The sequence below is a fragment of the Centruroides vittatus genome, unplaced genomic scaffold (genome assembly GCF_030686945.1).
Source record: "Centruroides vittatus isolate TY-2023 unplaced genomic scaffold, ASM3068694v2 contig_549, whole genome shotgun sequence".
Lineage (NCBI taxonomy): Eukaryota > Metazoa > Arthropoda > Arachnida > Scorpiones > Buthidae > Centruroides > Centruroides vittatus.
Genome location: NW_027122325.1, coordinates 1,221,324 through 1,240,146, shown reverse-complemented (window position 1 = coordinate 1,240,146; position 18,823 = coordinate 1,221,324). Strand labels below are relative to the sequence as shown.

Genomic DNA, 18,823 nt, shown 5'->3' with positions numbered 1-18,823 from the left:
TTCCGTTTTATATACATTTTATCTTTAAAATTTTATTTTATTTTTATATGAATCGTATTTTTTCTGATTTTGATTGAGAAAGATAAATTTCTAAGCTATCCAACAAAGAAAAGAATAAATCGATGGATATTATAGACGCAAAGTACTGTATATTTGTAATATTTCATGCCTAATTCCTCAGAGAGAATCCGTAGTTTTGCTCTTAGTAAGCACACAAAGAAGTCCAATAGAAAAACTAACAAGCTGGTTCATCGTTTCTATTCTCAAGAGCACGGTATGTTCTTCTATCTAACAAAACAAGTTTGAAAGCCCTTCCTGAAACGTCCCCGATCAGTTCTTAGACGATTTGTTGGAAACCTCAGAGGCAGTTGATTTGACGATTGCAAAAATGATGGAAAATGCGATTTCTCAAAGACTGTCCCATGATATAACAATAATCCGAAAGAAGGGTTGCAGGTATTATGCAAAGCTTTGTTATATAATACGATTTGTTATTTTCTTTATTTTTTCTCTGTTACTGTTTTTCAAAAGTTTATTTTAACCACAGGATCTTTTATTTATATAAAAGACTACTTTAAACATTTATCAAGAACTCGGTTATAAATATCGCTTCAAATTATCTAAATATTGCTACAAATATTTATTTTTTAAGTTATAAAATAAACTAGGATAAAAAATTTAGTTATCTTTTTCTTCAATGACATTTTTTGAAATATACTCTGCTACGTACAGTACAAAATAGTTTATTTCCAGAGGATAAGATCTTTCCTGTAGGAAAAATTTATAATGATTTTATAGACTTACAAATGCCAATGCTGGTTTTATTTTCATTCCTTAAAATGTTTCTTATCTTTCTTAATCTTAAAACGACACCGTTTCCCTTGAGTGCCATCATCTTAAAAGGCAAAGAAAACAACAAACACGATTTGAGGATTTATTTGATGCTGAAAGATTTAATTCTTTCCATTAATCATTGTAGTGAAAAGGAAATTTTAGAATTCTAAAGTTTAAAGAGGTTAGTTTTAAAATAACAAATTCTCTTAAATTGGGTAAAAAGCTTTCTCGAATAAATATAATCTTTACTAATTTATTATTGAAGAATCATTTTTCATTGTAAAAAATGTATCATCGACTTTATAGGAATTCTTGAAGAAAAATTAATTCAAGATTTTATAAAAACATCAAAACAAATAGATGACAAAATAAACAAACTATATTTGTTTTTATGACGAAAAATTCATCATTTATTTTTGGATTTGTATTTGCTGTAGTGCCAGTTCTTAAATCATTCTGTTAAAAGTTCTAGAGTTTCTGGAGATAAAAAATTTATACAGATTTAAAGAATTTCGAATTCGAGAACTCTTAATTTAATAAATGCTTAAGTTTTCCACATTAATATATAAATATATATTTGTTAAAAAAATTCTTAGTTTTAGTTAATGCATGTTATCAATTAGAGAAAAAAGTTTAGTAACAAAGTTTCGGCCACTTTTAAAAGATAGGAAGATAGTTTTTGATGACAAAGACTCGCTATTTAATTTGTCGCAGGTATTACATCTTTGCTACCAGTTTTTTAGGAAGAAGGAAAGCAGAATCGTATAACATGTTATAAAATATTCATATGAAAACTACTCGTCGTCTAAAAAGGATTTTTTTTTATTGAACGACTTATTCAAATCAAAAATATATATCTAACATTTTTACTACACGAAACATATTAAAATATGAACTTTTCCAATGCATTTTAGATTCTAAAAATTGTAAAAATCAATGTAAATTACCATTAAATATTTGAAAAATAAATCAAAAATATAAATTAAAGCGTGTTCTTTCATTAAATTTATTTTTAATTTGATTTCATAACGCCATAATCAATAAAACGGATTACTTTTCGATATTTAATCAGATTAACTAAAATTGCAATTATTTTTAAAAATCTTGCTCGAGTATCCACTTCATTCCATTTATACTGATAAATATTTCAATGCCTTAACTCTGTTGCATCCTTTATTTTAATACTACTTAATTACGTAAATTTATATTTAAAAAAATATTAAAAAAGAGAGACAAAACCGATACAGCTTTAGATATAACTATAGAATAAAACTTTATAAACAGATTAAATTTTAAAAATTTAATAACGAATTTATATGCATGTATAATGTATCAAATGTTTTATTTACGATAAATTTTCTTCAGTTAAATCTTCTATCTATAAGATATTATTGCGTGTATTTTTTGATGAAAAATTGGTTAAGAGGATAGCACAACTCTTCGGGGAAAATTTCAAGCAGTTGAATGTTTTCCTTATTCATTAAAAAGAGCCAAAATGGTTTCTCTAGGAGATCATAAAATGATGAGTTAAGAATAGTTGAATGCATCTCAGTTGGCTATCCAATTCTCAAAATAAATGAAGTTTTTCACAAATAATCTCCCTGGAGATTATAAAAAAGAAGCGAAAGATTAAGGACATGCCTTTGATTTTAGAAAGATTAAAATAATGTAAAGGGGTTTTTTTACTTCTATTTTTTAAATTGACCGAAACACGCTTAGAGTTATAAAATTACTTTTTACAATCACTTATTTCGGTCTATAAAATGAATTTTTACAATAACGAAACCTAACGACATTAATGCGCGTATAAGAAAAAACTCTCAACGATTGCTCGAAAATATAATAAAACTAGAAATAGATAGGGATAAAAATAAAAATATTACGTTTTATTTTTTTCTTTCTTTTTAATCATTTCCGAACATTTAACGGATTAAGAATATGATGTCAAAGTTTATCAATATTCTTCAAGCAGAAGTTAAAGAGACTAGAGTTGCTCATTATCTTTCATAATAAATATAAAAATAAAAAGTAAATGACCAAAACAATAAGTAGAACAGTTTAAGGTGGAATCTAAATTCAAACTTTCGAAATTAATTTTTTTTCCTAGTATTTTCTTTCTTTCGTTTTTTCCTTTTTTTCAATTTGCTGTTTGAAGCAGAAAAAGAGAGTTCTAGTCGAAAGAATGATGATGAAACATAACGTGCTCAAATTACACATTAGTTCAAATCGAAGTTAGAAGAGGGAACAGGAAAAAAGTCCTCGAAGAATAAAGATTTACTCTTTATTGCTATAATATTTGCACGTAATTCGATATTGCTTAACGATAACACAATTTTAATAAAATTATTTTCAATTTAATTTGATAATTAAACTTTGTTATAATTTGCATTAAATTAAATTAACTTGCAGTTGTTAACAAGCTAAACCGGTTAAGATTGAATGAGGAAATGTCATTATAAAAATTTATTAACAATAATCTTCAGAGTGAATAAAAATCATCTTCATTGAATTGCTTATTTAATTTATCATATAAAATGATTTTCTTTTAAAATCTCATTAAACTAATTTATTTCTTAAACTAGAGATAAAGTAAATTATATTCGTTTTTTAGACTTAATACAGATTTATAAAAAAGTACGTAAAATGTATTTTTTAAAAATGAATTTTATCTATACTTCCACATTTTTGGAATAAGTTAATGGGGCAAGAACACAATGTGCTAGGAGGAAGAACGAATGTGATTGATGAGCCAATTACTGGATAGTGTTTAAAAACAAGACTTGGACTTCTCGATTACTTGGATGGTTACTGGACACCATCTTTCACTGTAAAAGATGTCACATAGTTGCCATCAGCATTGTCTCCCTATTTGGAGAAATGTGAAGTCGGTTAAAATTGCTACCCACCTATCTCGTGGTGTAGTAAAGTGAAAAATTGTGTAAAATACATCGGCTAATAAAATAATAATAAATTAAATCAAAACCTGTTTGGCATCATCAAAACCTTTTGTGATAAATGATGATAAAAATATTACCTAAGAAAAAAGTTATTTTATTAAGACGTCAAAATTTCTTTTATGTGACACGAATCAAAGGTCAATAAAAACCTGTTGAATTTTTGACGTTATTCATATGAAAAATTATATACCAAGTGAATATGTGCATAACTTATTGATATTATGCACACAGACAACGAAATGTACGGCTGAAAGTATTTTCAATAAGAAATTATTTATTTATTTATAAATGATAAAAAGTAGTAGAAATTTACGTTAAAAATTAAAAAATAAATTAGGTAAATTATTTTTTAAAATTTATTAAATTATCTTATTAAATTAAAAGTACAGTATAGTTTACAGTTGTATTAATTATTTTTAAAATTTCACAAACTTTTGAAAAAAATAATTAATATGATTTACTTATAATAATAAATTATATTATGTAGTCTTCCATAAGGTATTTTAATACTTTCTAATATTCGGGTGAGAGTATTAAGCAGTTAAAATTGTTTTTATTATTGTATTATAATTAATATTTATATTTTAATTAATTTTATAGATTTATCAATATAATCCCATTATTATATTTAATATATGATAAAATGAATAAAGAAACGAAAAACATTATACAGTAAAGACTATTAAATTAGTTTTAATTAATATGCAACGATTTTTATATGTTTTTCTTGCATTTTTTGCTTCTTTTAACAAGTAAATATTTACTCAATTTATTTTTATTAAATTCGTAGCAAACTAATAATCATAATACAATAAATCTTTTTTTAATTTTAAGGTTAAAAAACTAACTTAGCTATAATTTCAATTACATTAAAAAGAAAACAAATAAAATAAATAAATAAAAAGACGATAAAAATGAGAATTTAATTATATTTGAATTTTTCAAAAAATGTTTACTTGAGAATTAACTATATTAATTCTTATTTTTAAATTTTTTTAGAGTAGTGTATACATATAAATGTCAAGTAATAATTAATAAAATACACGAATATATGGACTTTTTATAAAAACTTTTCTAAAAAAAAACATAAGTTTATAATAAAAAAAAGTTAGCAGTGTAATTTTTAGTTGAAGTTAAAAAAAGCATTTATCAAAAAACTGAAACTGTATAATTTATTGTTCGTATTATTTTTAAAGATAGAAGTTAAAAAATACCAAAGGGCATATCCACTTCCAAAAAAGTTCTTTTTTTTAATGAAGTCAAATCGGAAATGATCCTTTCCACACAAAACTAGATCATGGAAACGTCATTATTGCAAGTCACATGCTGCAGGGAATGATTTCTAGCAAAAAAATGACTTGCAAAAACTGTCACTTTTTGAATTAGAACCATATCCATTACTTTATGCTACGTCTTAGTAATAGATGCATTACAATACCTTTTTCAAAGCTGTCTTGTTTTTTTTTTCGTATGTTTAACCGATATTTTTCTTCGCTTATTAAATTTTTAAAATTATTATGCTATAATTTACAGAATATTAAACTATATTAATATAATGTATAAGAAATCTTCATAATGTGAATTTATATTAGAATAAAACAAAAAATGCTCAGTGCAAATAAAGGTCTGTAAGCAAAGATATACTGTAGATTGTGATTTGGCACAGGAACCATCATTAATCTCTGTTATCTACACTGGACATAGTGTCCAATTTGGAAAGTAGGATGATCAAGTTACCAGTTATAGTTTAAGTGAGTGTCGTTTCTATCTAATTTAATATAGTATATCTTGTCTTTCTTGCCCGTTATAATCCTCACTATCGTGTTGCCTATTGATTAATATCTACTAATAATTTATAGTATATATATATATGAAATTGTATACCTTATTATTAAATATATTTTGAGCGAAATTATAAGAGTAGTAGTAAAGGAATTCACTGATTTAATGAAATAGCAAATGAATTGGAAACTACATAACATACAACATGAAACTTGTAACATGAATATGCACATACTTTAAATTTTCCTTAATCGGATAAATTTAATATATTGGATTGTAATATTGCGGATGTCAATTTGTACTATTATATATTAAATTAATCCAGGAAATTAGTTAATATATCGAAGAGAAATTTACGTTTTACGTATTAATATTTATACGATTTTCATATATAATTTTTCATTATAATATTAAAAATGACTTGTTTGTAATAATAAAATGCTTTAAAGAATTCAAAAAATCAATAGATTTTTAAGAGTGAAAGTTTAAAAATTATTAACATTATTTTTTTTATAGTGTTTACGAAATGGAAACTTTAAAAGATATTTAAGATAGTAACCCTCATCCCGATTTTCCAAGAGATTTATTCTTTTGCATCAAACTGTAATCTGAAACAAGCTGACACATTTTTTATAGAAAATATTAGAAGCGCTTGCATGTATTTTGTCGACAGTGAAATCAACTGAAAGCCATCAATCATCTACTTTAATTGTTTCGCCTAACATTCAATTGAATAGGAGCAGCTTTGCCTAAAGCGATCGTTATCCAATTGATCCATCAACGATGGGCGATGGTAAAGATCAGTTGCAACTAAGTGCACTTCTAAAGATAGTTAGAGGTCAACTGTGCCTCCATTAAACTCAGTTCTTGATATTGACTTAAGAAAGGCAGTAAAATTTCTATTCTAGAATTTCCGAAGAATAGCAATTTAGAATCATTAAGCTCTTTAAGAGAATAAATATTTATTCCATGAATAAACCCAGATTTTACATACTCTATCACAATTGCTAACGGTACATTAGCGAACGAGGTGTAAGCATATTCGGTTAATAAAAACAGCCTTTATCGCATTCTTATCGCAAGAGACACGATGTCTAAGGCGCAGATGTCTCTTCTACTTTACATCACACTTATCTAGAAACAGGGAAATAGCTTCGTTTATTGCGGTCGTGTTGGTAAAATAACAACCATAAAAGTCGAGAAGATAAGATTTTTTGACAGCTTGGACACTGACGTACAGACAACCTGATGAGAATGAACAACAGCGCTAAGTCAGAGACAGGTGTCCAAGCTTCATGCACTTCATCAAAATGTCTCCTGTAATTACCAGCAACTTATCTCTCCGCAGTCACGATTATCAATGCACAATTCTTTTCGGGTCACTACCAAAACGTGCTTGTTAAGCGAAAAACAACCTACACACCTGTTTAGTTTCCTTCATCCTTACCGAATGTAATATGTTAATGGCCAAATATCCCAGGTCGAAGGTCATAAACAGGTTAGAGGTCCAAGACGCGACCTTTTGCAGGAAGAGAAAAATCTGATAACATCATGAAGGAATTCGTGGTTCAAATTTAACTGAAATTCTCTATAATGTTTATTATTATCACAATTGTTATTGTTTTATTCTAATGCTATATTTCAAAACAAATCTTTTGGCACAAGTCCATTTAATGAAGAAATTGTAATAAAAGAATCTACAATAATTATTTTTATAAAAACAATAAATAATTTTACATTTGCTTCTAAATAAAAATGTCTACAAATTTTCAAAGAATTCCAATTACTTTTAAGACATTTTTAAACGACTTAATTAAAAATATTTTGCCATCACAAGTTTTTTTTTTAATTTAACGCCGTAAATTCATTTATTCAAATAAATACTCAAAAAACAAAAAAAAATTTAAAAATTAAAATTATTCGACAAGAAAAATGTGCTAGACTTTCATAATGCGTTTCTGCAACCCTAGCAAATAATGACAAGGGGAGAATTTATAGAAAGAGTTAATACATTATATACTGATGGGAAGTAGATCTGTGCAGTTTTTCTTTATAAAGAAACAAAAATTAATTGTTATCACTTTTAAGTTTGGTCCTGAGCAATTTTTTACGTAATATATCTTTTACAGTTAGTCACTTCATTTTTCTTTCATGGAAAAATAAATTGCTTTTTTAAATGATATAACGATTTGCAATTATTTTTTTTAAATAAATAAATCATGTTATTAAATATATTATATTATCTTATTTTAATAAATTTAACACATCATTTTGTATGATACTATTAGAATTTTCAAATCCTTATGCATATATTTATTTTCAAATTACAACTTTATTGTTATATTATTTTCAATTTTTTTTCCTTAAAAACTAAATTATAAAAGAGGATATTTTTCCTGGAAGTGCACTTAGTAAAATTGAAATTTTGGCCAAATGAAAAGACAAAGAAAGCGGAAATGCACTAGTCTCGTTGTTCTGTTAACAAACATAAAGCATTTTTTTTTTTTTTTTTTTTAAATTTCAGAATAATATTAAAACAATAACAATAAAAATTGTTATAAACACACGCTATTATTATTATTCTCCCAACAAATAAATTATATTTGAAATTCCTAAAAAATATATTTTTTAAGTTATAAAATTTTAAAAGTGACATGTTGGATATTTTATGTGTTTTTGTTATATAGCTGTGAGGGAAATCCATTCATAAATATAACTTTTTACTAAATTATAATTGTCAAAAATATCTTTGACATCATTACAAACTTATTTTGTCATCTTTTATGCAAATTCCATAGAGAAATCTAGAAATTTAATAAGAGAAACGAATTTTAATAAAGAAAATTAAAATACTAGGTACAGTTTTAATTAATATATTTTTAGAAACATCTTTTAATATGATAAATTTTATGCAGTTAATCAAGGAAAATACACATTGAAAATGGAATAATTACGAAATATTTCATTAAAGTTAATTTTCTGACAAATCGATCTAATGAGAACTACGGCGACTTCAATAGTAAATTGTCTGTCACTTTGTAATTTAGTTTCTTGATAGAATAGAATGAACAACACTTTCTTAGCGAGGAATGCCTTTGTCAATTCAATCTAATTTTCTAGATTATAACAACGTATAAGACTTCATCATAAGAAAAATCCAACAGAGAAATCAGAATAGCGTATAAAATAAATAATATTTTTATACCGGAAAAAATCTTGTAGAAAAACATAATAATCTATCAAAACAAACACGAATTTCTATTATTTATTCAAACCTGTGATGATGTGCACTTTCACCGCAGTGACAATCAATTTTCTTTTTTCAATTTAAACATTATATTAATCTTATATTGTTCATTAAGGCAAGTAAAGATGTTTTTTTCTTATACTTGAGAAGTTTTACTAATACATTAATTTAAGTATTTCTTACGATAAAAAATTATGTTATATTTTTGAAATTTTAAACATTTTTGACGAAATCAGAGTAGGAAACAAGATAATTGAATATAATAAGAAAATGCTATGAGATAGAATTTTGTTTATCTCTTAGCCCAGTTACAATATGGATGTTCTTTTCATCATGACTTCCCATCCTATTTTTCCTTCATGTATAATTCAGCAGCCGTCCTCTTTTTATCTCTGTCTTGTGCCTTCTAGATATTGATTCTGCTCGCAAATTTATCATCTCTCTCGTTTTTCTTACTCTTTTCATTTGATTCTTACCTTAAAGACTTCGTATCTCCAGGTCATTTTAACTCTTTGAAAAATATTCTTTAATTAAAAACAATGTACAAAATATGTGCAGAGGAGATTAAATATTCTCATATAATAAGTGCGTACGCATGCAGTTTTTTTTCTTTTAATTTTTTTTTCAACTTTTACAAATATTAAATTTTCCTACGAAAATAAATCAATAAAGCTTCTTATTTTTTTGCAAATAATTAATCAAAATTGCAAATTTTAAAATATTTTAATTAAGTTTTATAACATTTTTAATCGTGTGTATAAATTATAGAACTAAAATATTGATTTTAATTATATTAATTTAAATTTTCAATAAAATTAAGTACTAACGATAATATTAATTTCTATAAAAGGTATAAAAGGTGTCCCATCAAAAATTAAATTGGTTAACTGGTGATGTTGATAAAAAAATAAAATACAATTTCGAAATGCCACACTGCCCAGTCTTGTATATAAAAAGATTTACATTTAAATAACATAATTATACCTTATCTGTTCCTTATGGTGTGGAATTCATTAAAATAAAATAGATCATTGAATAATTTATTAGGAATTTTATTCTGAAGTTATTCTATTTAAATAAAGAAACTTAAGATAGTGCAAATAAATAGGATTAAAACAAATACTTTCAGAACTCTGAAAAGATAAAGTTATCTCTTATTATTTTCTAAATCGTCTAATAAGTAAATTCCTGATCTGTTTCTCAAATATCTTTAGTTAAATAAATATATATATATTTTTTTCTTAATTTTTAAGTCATTTTTGTTAAATTAAACATGCCTAAGGTCATATAGATAATTTGCTTATAAAGTAATTAAAAAGAATTGAATTTATCTCAACTTTATCAGAAAAACAATGTTTGCAAAATTAAGTTTAAATTTAGAAAAGGGGGAAAAAACTTTTAGAGAATAAAAGAAGGATAATCTCGAAAAAAAGGATTGAAATTTCTAGGTATTTTTTTTTATCAGCTAATCAAAACAACCAGAAAGTGATCGAAGATGCATCGATGTGAACACGAATAAACGACACATTGATTAATGAGAAATCGAATAATCGGCACATTTATTATATTAAATATATTTAAATATATTGATATTTTAGCGTATTCTATTCAAAAGTCTTTTAAATACAATTTTATTTTATTTTTTTAATGTAATTTGATAACTACAAAACGTTAATACTCAGCTAATTTAACTAAAAAGGTTAACTTTCTTATTATTTTTTAATAAAATGAATTTCTTATATCTTTAGTTAAATAAATTGTTTTCTTAATTTTTAGAAGATTTTAAGTTAGAGTTCCAGTGCCTAATAAGCTTTAACATAAGAAATTGGAAGAAGAAGAAGAAGAGAATTAAACTTTATTATGTTTTTAGTAAATTGTAAGTATTAGGAAAGTATTTTAAATTATTTTTACGAGAAAAATTCGATTTTTTTTTCTGATTTATTCACATCATTTTCAGTAAATCAGAAGATTTAAAGAATGGAGTTGATGGGTAAAATTTTACATCTTTAGAGGATGCAGAGTATTGCAATCCAAGTCACGTCAATCAGCGGTCAACTATCCTTCCCATCTAGCCTTGCTTGACTCAATCCAAGTCCGGATCTAGTTGAAAATTGGAGGTGACAATCTCCTGCACTCGGCAGAAGTTAGAGAAGTGTAAAGATCAACAAGATGAGTAAATTTAATTCTCTTCCAAGTATTTAAAATTAGAAGGGACAGCTTCATTTCACTATAAAGTAAAAACGAATTTCTGATACCAAATAACATTTGAATGATTTTGAGGTAAATATTTATCGAGTGATATAGTTTTTTTTTCATAAATTAAATTATATAAAAGAATTTAATCAGCAGGATCGTGTGATAAAATTGGATAAAAAATAATAAAATTATTAACTTTTATTCGTTATTTTTATATCTATTGAATTAAAAATGATTATAGTAAAGTTTGACCGGGTTAATTAACATAAATAAAAGGATATGCTCATATTCATTAATCATAAAAAAAATTTTGTAAATTACGTAAAGGTCATTCTTACCTGCTCACATAGATTTATTAATAATAGAAAAATATTCCAAAATAAAATTTATCATAAAAGGCAACTGTTCCTGACATTGTAATAAACCGACTGCGAAATGATCATTTGACATTGTAGACTTAGTAACGGGTGGGGAATTTCCTCCTAAAGGAGAACTAACCAATCATATACTTTATAAACTGTACTACTCCTGACCTGTTATAGTGTCGAGACCTGAGGCGGAAACATTGGTAAATACAGCACACGTCACTTTAAAAGAAATTATAGTCCCCCCAAAATAATAATATTCTAATGAAAGGGGGATTTACAAAGGTCACACGATGGCTTCACGCTTTGTTAGTAAAGATGTAATTATCTCACGATTTAGTATTCTGTTTGGTAAGATAAATAACTCAATACCGCGATTGGTAAGATATATTCGCAGAAATAGCTTTATTACAATAATTCATAAATTTTAATAGAGTTTGGAAACATTTTGAATGATATTTTTCTCAATTGATCCTACGTGTAGCCCCGTATCAGAAACGTCGAATCCGATGAAGAGAATAAAACTTCGAAAATCATCTTGGCGACGAATTCGATTTATAAAATAGACTATAAGGAAAGCGAGCAACAATTAATTAGTAAATAGTATTAAATTAATAAGTTTTACTTTTCGTATTCACGTAGAGTATGCTCTTAATTATTCCACGAAATTTCCATGCGTGTAACCATTAAAATTAATTGTGATACAGGTATAAAAGTGATTACCTGGCATAGATGTGCCAATTTAATTTGCCTCTTATAATTTGTGACATGATGAAGGGAAATTTATCATCAGTGACAAATCTGTGCAGGTGATATTTAATGCGAACCTGTACGAAAGTAGTCGCAGTTCATCATGTTCGACGAGTAAATAATTTCGTCTACACATGGCGTGATACATGGCAATTATCGTTGTTCTTTGTATCATTTGTAAAATATATTCGTAATCGTCGATTCCATTAGTACAGCAATGAGCTCTGTGATTAAGAGAATTATATTATCCAATAGAAGTTGTAATTACATCTTGTGTCAAGTCAACATCACGACTTAGTTTTAAATGGACGAAATGTCAAAAGACTCATTTTTCTCGAGAATGAGTTATAAAAAGTATTTAAATATTTTATTCTCGACAAAGATAATATGAAATATCTATGATTTATTCAAATAATTCGCTTAAAAAATGAATAAAAAATTAAAGAGCGAAACAAAAATGTCGATTTTTAAAGGAAGCAGATGATGCAGTCCGGACGGATTTGAGAAATTCCCTTTGTTTGACAAATAGCTGTTAGTAAGGTATAAATTTACAAATATAATTTCGAATAAAATTCTCGGCAAAAGCTTTCTTATTATCATATCCGTTATGACACAGACTTTTTGATCAATTTATTCAACAAATATGTATTCATCTTTGAAGAAAGAATATGTTGATTTATTACATTGATTTGACGTAGGATGCTTCTCATCAATCATGTATACACTACATTAATAGCTAAAATGTTTTTATGTTTATACAAATATATGTTTTAAAATAAATAGGGATAAAAAATTGTAATACGTAGAAATGTCATAGCGGGAGATTATACGCCGAAAATCTAATATAAATACTATTGAACTATTAAAAGAAACAAAAATTGAACGGGAAATGTTGCAGTTTGCAAAAAATAAAAATGTCTTTAAGGTTTCTATTTTTATTAAAATAATTAATTTAATTATTTTTTATTTTATCTATTATTCAGATAATTATCAAAATTAGTTCAATAATTTAAGATTTATTAAAATTAAAATCACTCAGGTTACATGAAAGAAATTTTTCAACAATGGTTCATTATTTTGCCAATAAGTTCTATAACTTCATTATTTCCTGTAGTCGTGCATAAAAAATTCACTTGAAACGTTACAAGAGTAGCATTGAATAGAAGAAAAACACGCTATGAAATTACTTTTTAGTTATTTTCATATCACAAAAGAAATTCATTCAAGCCAGATGAGAAGTCAACATCAAATGTAATTTGGTTTCCTTGTCGTCTTGATGTTCCTTTCCTTTCTTTACACTGGAAAATTGTAAAATATTCACACATCACTTAACATTAAGTAAGTAACTTCAGGTTGGAAATGACTTTAGTATAAAAGTGAGACAATTTTTATGTATAAGGTATAAACCTCCCCGCTTTCAGAACACGTAATGCAACAACAAACGTCATCCTGATAATATACCTTTATCGGTTATAAGAAAGCATGCATATTTAAATAGCTTGTGCAACTTTTCACTAAATAATAAAACTTAAAATGGCACATCGAGGAAACAAGTTAGTCCGACACAAGTAGAATGCAAACTTCTACGCCACGCATATCGGCTAATTTAAAAAAACTGAATCAACTTTTCAATATTTGTCTCTAGTAAGCCTTAGAGACTAATAAACTATATTTATCATATGAAAAATTCTTTCATGGAAGATTATATAGTGTCAAATCGTTAAAATTATGATAATTTAAACATATATATTACCTTGACAGATTATCACAGAGATTTTTGATGGAACAGATAAGTTTACTGATCCGCTCCACTCTTCAATTTATTTATAACCATAATATTATGCTGTCTTGTGCACATTTTTCCATAAGAATATTTTCGATAATTTATTATTTAAACATAAACGATAGGAAGAAAAAATTGTAAATATTATTTAAAGAGATTTCTTTCTTTACGAATTTCTCGTAAGGTATTTTAATGTAATCACAAATACTAATATTTCTTATGAAATCAATTTTAATGGCACTATAAATTTATAAGTAAAGTTTTTATTTGAAGCAATTTTTTAAAGAATTGTGCTGATATCTAACTGGAATGTTGTCTTAATAGCTCTCATTTATCAGAAATGAAGAGTGTTTCCTATTTCTAAAGCTTCTTTAGGAATATAAATAGTTTGATGTTTGCTTCTTGAAAAATTAATATTTGACTTCATATTACCAAGCAGATCATTAATTTAAAACAAAGAAAAAACACTAAAAGCTTACAAGAAAGCTTATCTGTATCTGCATTTTGTATTTTAAATGTAAAAATGAGAAATTAAAAAATTTCATTTTCTATTTTTATTAATAACAGTATTATAAATTACCTAATAATGGATAATTTATGACTTTTTTAAAAAGAATATGAGTTCAAATACGATACAAGATATTTTTAAAATTAATTTTATATTAGAAAAATATTAATATATATTATTAGTTTGATAAAACATATAATTTTCTTGTCGTAATTTATATCAGAATTAATTATTTAAATTTTGATTATTGCAGATTTTTTATTTGTCTTATATTTAAAAATAAATATTTGAATACGCTTTTCAAACACACGCACACATATATGTAAGTGTAGGAAATTAAATTTTTAAATATTTAAAAGGGATAAATATAACACACCAACATAGAATTTTAAACGATTTTATAAATAAACAAATCTAATAATGAGATTGAGATAAAAATTTTAGGTTAATAATCTATTCTATCACATATTTATCGCACGTATAATGGACTTGGAAAAAATCATTTTTAACATTAATAAAGTATTTTGTTAAGATGGTTAAGCTAATTTACGAAAAGTATGTTTATTTTCTACTATAAAAATATATTTTGTTTCCAGGTTTCGTTTCTTCCGGCGATATTATTGATTCATTATCCACAATTATCTTAATTTGAGAGTTTGTAATCGTGCTGTAACAGCATGATATTATTACAAGAGAAACGAATCGATAACAGAGAAATTTATCGAAATTTGACTACGTTAACATTGAATTTTCTTTCGAAATATAAAAAATGTATATATGTAAAAATCTCTATTTAATAATAAATAAATAAAAAAAATTGAAAAAGCATTATTTAATTTTTTTTTCCTATTCATTTTTCCTTCTTTTATCTGGAGGGTTTCTCTTCACTTTATTATCTTTTAAAACCGTTTTATTTCTGTTTAGCAAAACGATCAACGATTTTTAGTTTGCGTGACATACATTACAAAACACAATATCAGTTGGAAGACGCACTTTTGGTGTGAGACCACAACTTGCTGCTTTCCCATCTAACTGGCCGATTGGAATGCTGGGTGGAACATTGCTGGGTCAGCTATTAATCATAGTCGAAAGAATCTGTCACATTCACTGATTAAATTGTAATCCTTTGCAGCGTAACGTGGACCTACTATGTAATTTAATTTCTATTTTTCAATACGACAAATTCCGGTCGTAGTTTAGAAGAAGTTTCTTTTTATACGCCTATAACTGAGGTGTGTTTCTGACACCCTCCACCCTCTTCAAATTCATTTACTGTTTTCCACTATCGAACATATACAATCGAAGATATAATGATAGTTTCACTTCAGCATAGTTCGATATTACCACTGAGATCCTTTATTTCTACGTTCTAGCGATATGAATAGAGAATCCTGTGTTCATTTTAGATGGCATCGTGTAACATGTACTCTACTGTACTGTACAGGATGCCTTTGATATAAGGTAAACATACAATGTTAATATGCTAGTGTACGAACGAATTGTCTCTTTGTTTCTGCATTTATATATAAAACTGTTTAGCACGTTTGAGGTATTAACTATTCCTATGGTTTGAACAGATCGATTTGGGAGTAAAACGTATTTAGGTGTGGTTGATGATAGGACCATTATGAATTCTAAACATGGAACTTGTTTGCTGAACTCAGACGTGAAATCGGTATATATAGAGTCATTTATGTTGTTGCAATATATATAAATATATCCTAAGATAATCCTCACATAATATTTGATTATGAGATTATAAATTATATTGTTTTTTATTAATTAGTTTTAGTTTTTGTGATATAAAATTGTAACAAAATTATTTTAAATTTAGTTAAAAGCGAAAGAACAGATAAATGCCAGAAAACATTATCATTTATTGCAAGCAAATTTATGAGTCTAGTGGAAATTGCACTTGCTAATAATTTCTGTGTCTAGTTGTATTAATCCATGCATATGTTACTTAACGAATGAGCAATAACGATTACGTATAGCGGTTGACACGTCATTGATGCAATTGACTGAATCTTAAACTCCATTACTTATGAGAAATTCATAATCAACAGTAAATACATTACAGAATAAATGCTTTATTCCATTAAACAAGTTTCTATATCAATAAAAAAGAAATATTTTCTTCTTCTCTTATCGATAACAAGAATTATTGTTTTCTATCTCCAGACACTTTAATGATAATAATTCGTAAGGAAAGATAATTCCTAACTTCGTGAGCCAGAGATTTAGTATTATCTGAACTTAATCAAATTATAGTTGTCATAACATTTCGTGGCAGATAAGGAAAGAAACTATAGGACTAAAATTCTTTTTATATTAAAATAATGCACAGAAACACGTCGAATAATGTATTTATTTAAAAACATTACTGTTTAATTCATCGAATGAGCAATAAATTAGATAAATTACTTCATTGTGTTTTGCTTACTTGATCAATATTAATAGTTAAAAAGAAATTAAATGGCTTGATTTAACTTTAATAAAATTAAATTGTTTTTAATGATATTGGCTTGCATAGTAATTTTATGCTATTTTAATATGAAAAAAAATAAATTTTAATTAATTTAAATTAGGTTTTTAGATTTGTAACGTAAAAAATACTGGACAGTGCTAGTAATAGAACTAGAAAAACGTTTCTATCGAAAAGTCGATACGTTGTTGAAAATGTTAAATCAAATAAAAATAAAAACAGATTGCTAACCATAAGATGTTCCTTGGGAAATGAAAAAAATATATATTTTTTCAAAATATTTTGGAGAGGCATTATTTTTATTACTTCAGTGTTGTATAATTTTTTTTTTTAAATAACACACAATAGATATTTTAAAACAAACAAATATAAATTATTTATATGTGATGATAAAAATGTTCCCATTTATATCTCTGAAACTACTCTTAATGACCAACAGACATACAGGTGCCAAGCTACACAAGCCAACTGTTATTTCCTCAATAGTCGTAATGATTCCCCATGGAGGTTACTCTGACAAAGACATTGGTCATTGCTGACTAACTTGCCATGACAAATGGTTATTTTATAGCTTTGTGTAAAAAGCGATGAATTCTTCTATTCCTTGCAGCAGGATGAGAAACGTGAAGGATATCCTCTAGTCGCTTGAATGAAACTTCTTGTTCTTGTCAAAAGGAAATTACCTACTTTGGATAAACAATTTCCTAGTAAAATGATGTGAATTTATAGTCTGTAGGTTGGCTGACTGCCAGATTGTTGCTCGCAGATGGGAACTCCTTTTAGAAATGAAGTCACGTAATTATGAAAGTTTATATCGTAAAGTTATCGGATTTTAAAAGTATTTGTTAGATGTATAAAGATAATCTGCCTCTTTTAGCTTCACCTTGTACATTAAATACGGCTTTTATCGACAATTATGTGTAGATGCCTTAAAGTTTCAAGAACACACGCTCAAGTTTTATGTTTTAGCATTTACTGCAATTTTATAGAAATGGATAAGGTTAAATTCCTTTCTTTCTGTTCGTTATATTAACTGTGTTGCGAATCATAGCGATTTATGCTTATACTGTATTTGATATACAGTATTAAAGAAAAAAATTCCACTAAAATATCTTACAACAAAGAAAAAAACTTATGTAAATTTTGCAGTTTTGAAGTTAAAAGTGTTATAAAATTAATCATTATTGCAACTATAAATCCCTATTTACAAGTAACATATGAGGTGAATGTGTAAGAGAAAGTAAATCACATTGCAAACATTCGATATCTTTTGATTCATAATTCATTGAGACAAGTTGGATGGAGAGAGCCTGTTAATTACCATTCTAAGAAAGATAAATGACATCGGTCAACGAAGTCTCTTAAAACAACTGCAATCCTAGAATAAGAAATTCGATCGTATAGCTGAAATCGCAAGTGAAAGCCTGAAGTTGAAATATGTTCTGGTACAGAAGAGTCATTAAGGAGTATAGAGCGACAAGATTTTTTTCTTCACTTTCCCTATTTTGAAGGTGATGAAAAAGAAGAGATTATTAGAAAAGGAAGAAAAGGAAGCACTTTATCTTCATGTTAAAGAGAAGTAGATTTAAAGGAGACTTAAACGCATTGAAATTTTTATTGTAATTTATATTATTAAGACAGTTAGTAGATTACTTGGAACAAATTTAACTCGATAATTACGCATTTGCAATTTTAAGAAATTAAATAGGTATTTTTTGAAACGTTGAAGGAATGCAAGAAATGACATTTCAATTTCTACCGATATTTCGTGCAGGGAAATCTGTACAGTTTGATATTATTAAATTGAAAATAAAATTCTATAATAAGATCATTAAATAAAAGATACTTTCTAGAATCTTGATCAATGACTTAATCATAGAGGCAATTCTATATGTCTGTCAGATAACAATTATGAA

At 26.2% G+C, this 18,823-nt stretch overlaps 2 protein-coding genes across 3 annotated transcripts in view; both read right to left on the bottom strand.

Annotated features, from left to right (window-relative positions):
• Positions 1–18,823, bottom strand: part of LOC136978699 (protein FAM50 homolog) — a 335,477-nt gene that overhangs the window by 162,264 nt on the left and 154,390 nt on the right. The window lies entirely within an intron of this gene.
• The window catches only part of LOC136978681 (protein turtle-like), a 90,264-nt gene that overhangs the window by 49,138 nt on the left and 22,303 nt on the right, over positions 1–18,823 (bottom strand). Inside the window, exon 1 of one of the 2 annotated variants that reach the window (XM_067274431.1) lies at positions 11,355–11,439. The exons of the other annotated variant lie outside the window; for it this stretch is intronic. The gene's annotated coding sequence lies outside the window, so the exon portion shown is untranslated. Of the gene's footprint in view, positions 1–11,354; positions 11,440–18,823 lie in introns of those variants that run through there. 2 annotated transcript variants of the gene reach the window in all.